This window comes from Pseudorca crassidens, chromosome 1 (genome assembly GCF_039906515.1).
Source record: "Pseudorca crassidens isolate mPseCra1 chromosome 1, mPseCra1.hap1, whole genome shotgun sequence".
Lineage (NCBI taxonomy): Eukaryota > Metazoa > Chordata > Mammalia > Artiodactyla > Delphinidae > Pseudorca > Pseudorca crassidens.
In genome coordinates this window covers 92474496-92483685 of record NC_090296.1, presented here as the reverse complement: position 1 = coordinate 92483685, position 9190 = coordinate 92474496, and the positions used below count along the sequence as shown (strand labels likewise).

The 9190-nt window shown below is 39.8% G+C and overlaps 1 pseudogene; it reads left to right on the top strand.

The window, feature by feature from the left end:
• Positions 1-1384: 1384 nt before the first annotated feature.
• On the top strand, positions 1385-4301 carry LOC137229041 (osteoclast-stimulating factor 1 pseudogene; annotated as a pseudogene).
• Positions 4302-9190: the final 4889 nt, after the last annotated feature.

Here is a 9190-nt window from a genome sequence, read left to right as displayed (position 1 = left end):
TTGGAGAAGAGAGCCCTGCTTAAGCACAGAGATTCACTCATGATTTCAAAATAGGGCATAGGTAAAAAAAAAAAAATAGGGCATAGGTGACAACAGAATGAAGCTGTTCAGCTGGGCCTACTTGTTTGTGAGAGAGAACAAAGCAGGTGTCAGGTCCTGGGATCTGCACCCAGAGAGTGAGGATTCCAGTGCAGCAAGAGGTCTGCAGCAAGCCCAAGAGCCCCAGCCCTGTATTCCCTGGCGGTCCAGTGGTTAGGACTCCGAGCTTCCACTGCAGGGGACACGGGTTCGATCTCTGGTTGGGGAACTAAGATCCCACATGCCACTCAGCACGGCCAAAAAAATAAATAAATAAAACACACACACACACACACACACACACACACATAAATAAATAAATAAATAAATAAAAGCAGTGCTTTTCCCCTGACCATACAAGAGAGAAAAGTAATACAGTTTCACTAATACATACATACATAGATACTTAAAGAAATACATATATGGGGCTTCCCTGGTGGCGCAGTGGTTGAGAGTCCGCCTGCCGATGCAGGGGACGCAGGTTCATGCCCCGGTCCGGCAGGATCCCACATGCCGCGGAGCAGCTGGGCCCGTGAGCCATGGCCGCTTGAGCCTGCGCGTCCAGAGCCTGTGCCCCGCAACGGGAGAGGCCACAACAGTGAGAGGCCCGCGTGCCGCAAAAAAAAAAAGAGAAATACATATATGAATAATTATAATTTAAAAATACAAAGAAGTGAAATTCTAAAATCCTTCCATCTAGGGCATTCAGATACTTGTATATTTATTTTTTTAATTTATTAATTTTCATATATATTCATTTTTTTAATTTATTTATTTTCTTTATTTTTTTGGCTGCGTCGGGTCTTAGTTGCAGCATTCAGGATCTTTTGTCGTGGCCCATGGGCTTTTCTCTACTTGTGGTGTGCAGGTTTTCTCTCTCTAGCTGTGGTGCGCAGGCTCCAGAGGGTGTGGGCTCTGTAGTTTACTGCACGCAGGCTCTCTGGTTGAGGCGCACGAGCTCAGTAGCTGTGGCAGGCGGGCTAACTTGTCCCGCGGCATGTGGGATCTTAGTTCCCCTACCAGAGATTCAACCTGCGCCCCCTGCATTGGAAGGCGGATTCTTTACCACTGGACCACCAGGGAAGTCCTTATATTTGTATATTCAAAACAAGCAAATAAAATAGAAATTCTGTAGTATATTTAACTGCTCTCTTTTTCATCTGTTATATTGTTATATATATAAATGATTATATATAATGAGATATACTATGGCTAGGTCTTTGACATTTTGTAAAAAGAATTCTCTCCTGTGTCTTAGTTCTTTATCCTGTGGTATTAGGGTATTCCTGACTTTATTCCCATGTACCATCACTTTAAATTTTAAAATTTGCAGGCATGTGTCCAATCTACATGAATATGCAGTGTTTTAAATTATGGGCTGAGGATTTAGCAAATTTCTTAAATTGGAATTTAAGAAAATCTTCAGCATTTCTTAAGTCATATCCTATTCAGTGTCCTATTTTCAGTCTTTTTTTTCCAGAGAGAAAAATTCCCCAGAGTTATGCAGCATTCCAGAGCATGGTCCTTTTTATTTAATTATTTTGGAAGATGAAAAGCTTTTTCATAGCACCCCCACAAAATCCGTTATACCAAAGCACCACGCAGCCACACAGCGCATTGAGCCCAACACAGTGCCCGCGACTGTGGCTCTCCTCCTCAGCTTCTTGTCTCTTCATCCTTCAGGCCTGCCGCTTTGTATACGTGGTCTCTTCTGAACGCAGCTTTAACACTAACATCCCCGGTACCCAGACACGTCTCCCTGAACCTGTCTCAGTGTGTTGGGGAGTTGTTCCTTCAGCACCAGTACCCAACCATAGAAGACAGAATATAAAGTCTTCCTCAATCCCACATGAACTGTGTCAGTCGTGAGATGGTAAGAGGGGCCATGTTAGCAAATACCTGCCAACTATTCTGAAGCCAAAGCCATTCGTTCTGATAATGACTTCTAGAAATATAACTGACTTAAATTATTTTTTTGATTTGGAGTAGAGTTGATTTACAATGTTGTGTTAGTTTCTGCTGTACAGCAAAGTGAATCAGTTATACATATACATATACCCACTCCTTTTTAGATTCTATTCCCATATAGGTCATTATGGAGTACTGAGAAGAGTTCCCTGTGCTATACAGTAGGTCCTTCTTAGTTATCTATTTTATATATAGTAGTGTGTATATGTCAATCCCAATCTCCCAGTTTATCCCTCCCCCACCTTCCCCCTGGTAACCGTAAGTTTGTTTTCTACATCTGTGACTCTATTTCTGTTTTGTAAATAAGTTCACTTGTACCCTTTTTTTAGATTCCACATATAAGGGATATCATATGATATTTGTCTTTCTCTGATAACTGACTTAAACTTAATAACTACATTCAGCAAGTGATTTCACTCAGATACCTACCCAGGTATACCTTTGACAAACAACTTAATCCAGAAGGTATCGCTCAAACTTAGATTCTCTGTGAGTGTTTATTTGTTTTTATGTTTGTGAGAGTTGTTTTTACGTTTGCTTTTGTGATTTTAGTGAAACCTTTAAAAATGTTCTCACCGGTGTTACTTCAGCTGTGCTGCCCTGACGTAGACTGTTAGGGCTTAGATTATCGAGTTGTCCCAGTGTTGACCGAGTGTGATCCCTGCTGTCACTTTCTCACATCTGTCTGAAGTGTCACCCTCCTGGGCAGGTCTGAGTGGCTGGGTTTCACCTGAAGAAAAGACCAGTTTCTTTCTCACAGATTCTGTGAATCATGTTACTGACCAGGTCTCTTCCCTGCCAGAAAGACCAAATCCATGTGTAGGGCCCACCTCTAGCAAGTATGTCAGACTTCAAGGCATGTTCACCCATCTCATGGCGGGCCTTGTTTTTTTCACTATGTCTCTGTTACAACTCTGTCATGAGCTTTTTATATATTTTTGCGAGCCGCCTAAAATTCTCTCTGGAGGTGTAAGTCGATAACTAATTTTAAATCAATTTATCATTCCATACTGCATAGAAAGAGTTCTAACTGAACTCATTTTAAAGAAACATTCTTCTTCAGGGACATTTATTTAAAAGTTATGGTGCTCCAGGAAGAGAGATGTCGAAGCTGCCACCCAAACCGGTCAAACCAGGGTAAGTTAAAGTGTTCAGAGCTCTTTATACGTTTTGAACCCAAACTCCAGATGAATTGTACTTTGAAGAAGGTGATATTATCTACATTACTGACATGAGTGATACCAGTTGGTGGAAAGGCACCTCCAAAGGCAGGACGGGACTGATCCCAAGCAACTATGTGGCCGAGCAGGTAGAATCCATTGACAATCCATTCCATGAAGCTGCAAAAAGAGGCAACTTGAGCTGGTTGAGAGAGTGCTTGGACAACCGAGTCGGTGTTAATGGCTTGGACAAAGCTGGAAGCACTGCCCTGTACTGGGCTTGTCATGGGGGGTCACAGAGATACAGTGGAAATGCTATTTACTCAACCAAACATTGAACTGAACCAACAAAACAAGTTGGGAGACACAGCTTTGCATGCTGCTGCCTAGAAGGGTTATGCAAATATTGTCCAGTTGCTTCTGGCAAAAGTTGCTAGAACAGGCTTAAGAAACAATGAGAAGAAACTGGCCCTGGACATGGCTAATGCTGCCTGTGCATCTCTCCTGAAAAAGCAACAGGGAATAGATGCAGTCCGAACATTAAGCAATGGCGAGGACTATCTTGATGATGAAGAATCAGGTTAATTCCTTTCTGGAGCTTTGAGATCTAAAACTTCTGTTGCTTTTGCCATTTCAAAACATTGTCTTTGCCAGAAGAGTGTTGGTAACTGTAAAAAAAAAAAAAAAAAGTCTATATGAACGTGGCAGTATTGCACTGTTTGAATAAAGCATGTAAATGAATAGGTCTCACCTTCAGTTTGCCAATAAGTGACTGGATATTTTGCTGTATAAAGTACATTTTTGTTCACCAGAATAGAACAAGAAGAGATTATTTCTATTTATCAAGCTTAGAGGAATTTTAAGAATTTTTTCTTTTAAAAAAATCGGGATTTTCTTTTTTTTTTTAAAAGTTCTTTACCTCAAGGATTGAGATATTTTGAATGGATTTTTCAAGGGGGGAAGGCTTATTATCATAATAAACCAAAAGACTTAATAGAAAATCGTCAGCTATTCTGAAAAAAATAAACATTTTAAGAGACTTTATTTCCTTTGTTTTGTGGTATCACTCTTTGCTGGTAAATAAATAAAGCTTCTTATATTTAGGTAAAGACTGATTTTATTTTTTAAATAACATTTTGTATTATTAGCACAGAAGAATCATAGTAGCCAAATTTTCTTTCTTTCTTTTTTTTTTTTTCCTGGATACAGTGTACTTTATTGATGGTACATGACAAGGTAGAGCTCCCTAAGCCCCTCCCCTTCTTTAGGGGGTCTGGGATGGAAACCATGTGGAGGTCGGGAGATTCTCAGTGTCTTGGAGGATCGAGTTGGCCTAGTAGCCACATTTCTGTTCAGCCTTCTATATCTGCTTTGATTAAAGTGAAGACGACAATCATTGAGGAGATACATTTCTAATAAAATATATAAACTTTAATAATATAAAAAAATAAAAGGTAGAGTGCTGCTTTCTGGGAGCTGACAGAATTTAAAAGTTCATCACCAATGTTCTCCCTCTGCTACCCCTTCCCTGCTTTTTGTAGAAAGAGGATTGAAAAGACAATTGGAAAGAAAGGAGAATATTAGACATACACAGCTAAGTTCATTTTAAAATAAAGAGAATGTTAAAAGGAAAAAGAGAACACTGGACATACAAAGTCAAATTCATTTGTTTATTTATAAATATGTCATGTATATTTAAAAGAATATACACATTGTTTTATTGAACTAGGACTCTATTATTCTGGGTGAATAGCTAGAATTCGTACTCAAGTTTATAAGAACTAGAGGCTAAACTGACTTGATATGATATCTAGTAAATAAATTAAAAATATGAAATTATCTTAAATGCACTGAGGAAAGTAGGTTATGTCCTATGTACAATTTAATCTCAAACCAATTTCTTCCTTAATTGTCTGGACTTTTTAGAATATTATTTTGTCTGGTGGGTGGTTTAAGAGCTTAGATTTGGTTTTGGTTAGGAGGTGACTGAGATGTTTAGTGGGGAAAGGGGAAAGAGTAATTGGTCATTGCTACTTGGTGGTAGAATTAAAGAACCATGAAGAGTTTGTAAAAATCAGACATGTTTCTTATAGTAAAGGAATGCTTTTGTAAGATAACTTGTTACCAAAATTATCACTGAAGAGAATGTCTTATAACCAGATCAACAAAACTGTATTACTGAACATTATCTATAATATTATTTAGAGTGTATAACATATATTTCTATGCACACCAACGTATCCTTACTTATATTGATAAACGGGCTGCAAGTTAAGGAAAAGGGGTGATAGTTTGGTAGAGAATAAAAACTCAAGGCAAGGGCTTCCCTGGTGGCACAGTGGTTAAGAATCTGCCTGCCAATGCAGGGGACACGGGTTCGAGCCCTGGTCTGAGAAGATCCCACATGTCACGGAGCAACTAAGCCCGTGCACCACAACTACTGAGCCTGCGTGCGCCTAGAGCCCATGCTCTGCAACAAGAGAAGCCACCGGAATGAGAAGCCCGCACAACGCAATGAGGAGTACCCCTGCTTGCGGCAACTAGAGAAAGTCCGTGTGCATCAACGAAGACCCAACACAGACAAAAATAAATAAATAAAACAAATAAATTTATTGAAAAAAAAAGAACTCAAGGCGAATCTCAATGTGTCTCCACTGCACCCCTATCTCTCCTTCCTACCTTCCCACCTTCTTGCTAGCCATCTTGGATGATGAGGCCCTGGTGGGTTTGAATTTAGAATGAATTATATGTTGACTCTTACCACCCGCTTTGGGACTTAATATTAAGTCTTCAAACTCTTCTGAGTAACTGGCCTCTGGACCTCATTGGACAGATGAAGCAGAGCTAAGACTACAGCTCACTAATCTTGGTTGTTGCTGCTTTCTTGTTATTATAACCAATTATTCTTCTGGAAGAAGCAGATCTTTTTTTTTTTTTTAGAGCCAATATTTTATTTTACTTATTTAGTTTTTTATACTCTTTTCCATTATGGTTTAATCACAGAATATTAGATATAGTTCCCTGTGCTCTACATTAGGACCTTGTTGTTTATTCTAAATGTAATAGTTTGCATCTACCAACCCCAAACTCCCAGTCCATCCCTCTCCCTCCCCCCCCCCACCGCGACCTCCAGGGGAAGCAAATCTTGATTTTCCACATATCTGTTGTTGACAAATCTTAACTCTGGCTTTCTATGATTTCTCTGATCCAATTACTTTAGCTCTTCCTTCACTTCTTGCTTAAAATTAAAAGCCTTGTCATTGTGTAAACTGACATTGTGCAACTTCTTTGTATTTCAAGAAATAAATTCTCTATAATCTCACCTTATTATCTATTACAAACTTTGCTAAAGGTAAAAGAAACATCTTAACAAAGCATTTGAAGTGCAATGCACAGTCTCCTTCATGTATTTTAGTACAATCTAATTTTATTACAAACTATATTTCGCATAAAATCTTAACTGCCATTTCTCCCTCAAGAACCTACAGCTGTCCTTTCATCTACAGATCCTGCATTTACTTTTGATAAAAAGGCAGTATTTTGTGGGCTCTTTTTACTTTGGCTCAACCCATTAGCAACACTAACAATAGACTAATTGTCAGTGAAATTAGCCTTTTATCTGTCACCCTCTCCCCTCCTCCACTTTCTTTTTTGTTTGTTTGTTTATTTATTTATTTATTTATTTTAGCTGCTTTTGGGTCTCTTTTACGATACACGGGCTTTTCATTGCGGTGGCTTCTCTTGTTGCGGAGCACGGGCTCTAGGCGCGAGGGCTTCAGTAGTTGTGGCATGTGGGCTCACTAGTTGTGGCACGTGGGTCTCGATAGTTGTGGCACGCAGGCCTCAGTAGTTGTGGCTTGCGGGCTCTAGAACACAGGCTCAGTAGTTGTGGCGCACGGGCTCAGTTGCTCTGCAGCATGTGGGATCTTCGCGGACCAGGGCTCGAACCCGTGTCCCCTGCTTTGGCAGGCAGATTCCTAACCACTGCGCCACCAGGGAAGCCCTCCTCCACTTTCCAGCTAAATGCAGTGACAAGGACCAACTCTGCTGGCTTGAAACAAATTATTTCATCTCCCTGAGCCTCAGTGTCCTCCTGTGCAAAGGAAGTACAGCAACACACATATCTTGGGTTGTTGGGCAAAATAGGTCCAATTCTTCCGGCAAAGTCAGCACTCAGTAAGTGTGAATTTCCTTGCCCTCAAAGAAGGAGCTTGTAGGTAACTACACACATGTATTGGCACACAATACATGTTTTTTTTTTTTTTTCAATACATGTTTTTTTAAAAATCACTCTCCCAAATAACTCTCAAAATGTTGAAGCAAAGAAGTCTGTCCAAATTGAAGCTTGGAAAGAAATAGTTTAAAAATTTGTCCCCTCATTTAAGGTTAACTTCAACTTGACTTTCAAATGATGATAAATTCATTCTCAAAGCATTTCCTTTATAGTATTCATCACTATATTACAATTGGAATTAAATGCCTTGGGCGTTTTGGAACTCTATCTTGAAGTGAGGGACTGTGCCTGTCTTGGGCCCCTCTTTAACCCCAGTTGACGCATTGTAGGTGATCTCAATAAATATTTGAGGAGTCAGTGAGTGAGCATCATAGTCTGTTTCTTTTTAAACAGTGCTTCTGAAAGGCTGTAGGTTAATCATTTTGAATCCATCTTTTTCTCTTTCTGAGGACTTAGGGTGAAATTATCACTCACCCTTTCTCCCCATTTCAGAATGCTTTTCACTTGGCATTAATTTCATTAAAAGAATCTGTTTTTCAGTGATCTTTCTTCTGCTCTGGAAATACACGCTTTAATAATTGGAGGAGATAGGCTAAAAGGCAAAGGCTTCTATTCGAAGAAATGCTTACTGCAAAATCATTTTATTAAAGCAAGACTCGACGTGTGAAAAATTGACCCTTGTATTTTTTGTCTAGTAATGTTAGATTTTTACCTGTTACAACTTCATAAAAGATATACACTGATATTTCCTTTGGGCACTCAGTAAATGTACTTGAAACATTTTCCTAAAAGAGGGAAAAACATGTATTTAGAGAAATTCCATTTTAGTTTCTCTCTTATTCTAAGCAAAAAAAATCTGCATTTGCTACAGCTATACTTGACACTTTCCATTCATTATTTAACTAAAAATTCATTGGAAAATCTACCTTAAAATCCATCCATAGAAAAGAGGAAAGGATTTAATATTTCAGTGAAGCTGGGGACAGGGAATGGAAAGAATGTATAATGGGTTTGAATTCTTCGACTGCTTTTTTCCTGGGGGTGGGAGTTTGCGGGGGTGGGAGGCTTTTCTCTAAGAGTTATTGTGATAGGATCCTCTAACAAAGGCAGCTCTTTTCTACTGTTTTTCAGACCCTTATGGGTTGGGATAAGGACTTATGGGGATGGAACCATAGAGACTAAACACATGAGCTGGGATTTTTTTATATTTCAAAGAAATTTCTGAAGAACATGAGATTCTTTAGCTTTGTGAAATGGTCTGAAAAACACTTTTCTAACTCTGAATATGAGCAGTTTCTATCTTATTCCGGCCCTTAAAACAAGATTCTCTGTGTACTTAAGAATTACATTGGAGTTTGTAAAGAGTACACATTCAGTGGGTGTGGGGCTGAGCACAGGGAACGCATGTCTACCAGCAGGTTATGAAATTCTTATGAACAATAAACTATGCTTCAAGAAACACAATTTTTTTTTTTTTTCCGGTACACAGGCCTCTCACTGTTGTAGCCTCTCCCGTTGCGGAGCACAGGCTCCGGACGCGCAGGCTCAGCAGCCATGGCTCACGGGCGCAGCCGCTCCGCGGCATGTGGGATCTTCCCGGACCAGGGCACGAACCTGTGTCCCCTGCATCGGCAGGCGGACTCCCAACCACTGCGCCACCAGGGAAGCCCAAGAAACACAATTTTAAGATAAAAGTGGGCAACTGAGTTTCAACTGGGTTTCAACTCCACTTTTCCTGTTTTTCCTTCTC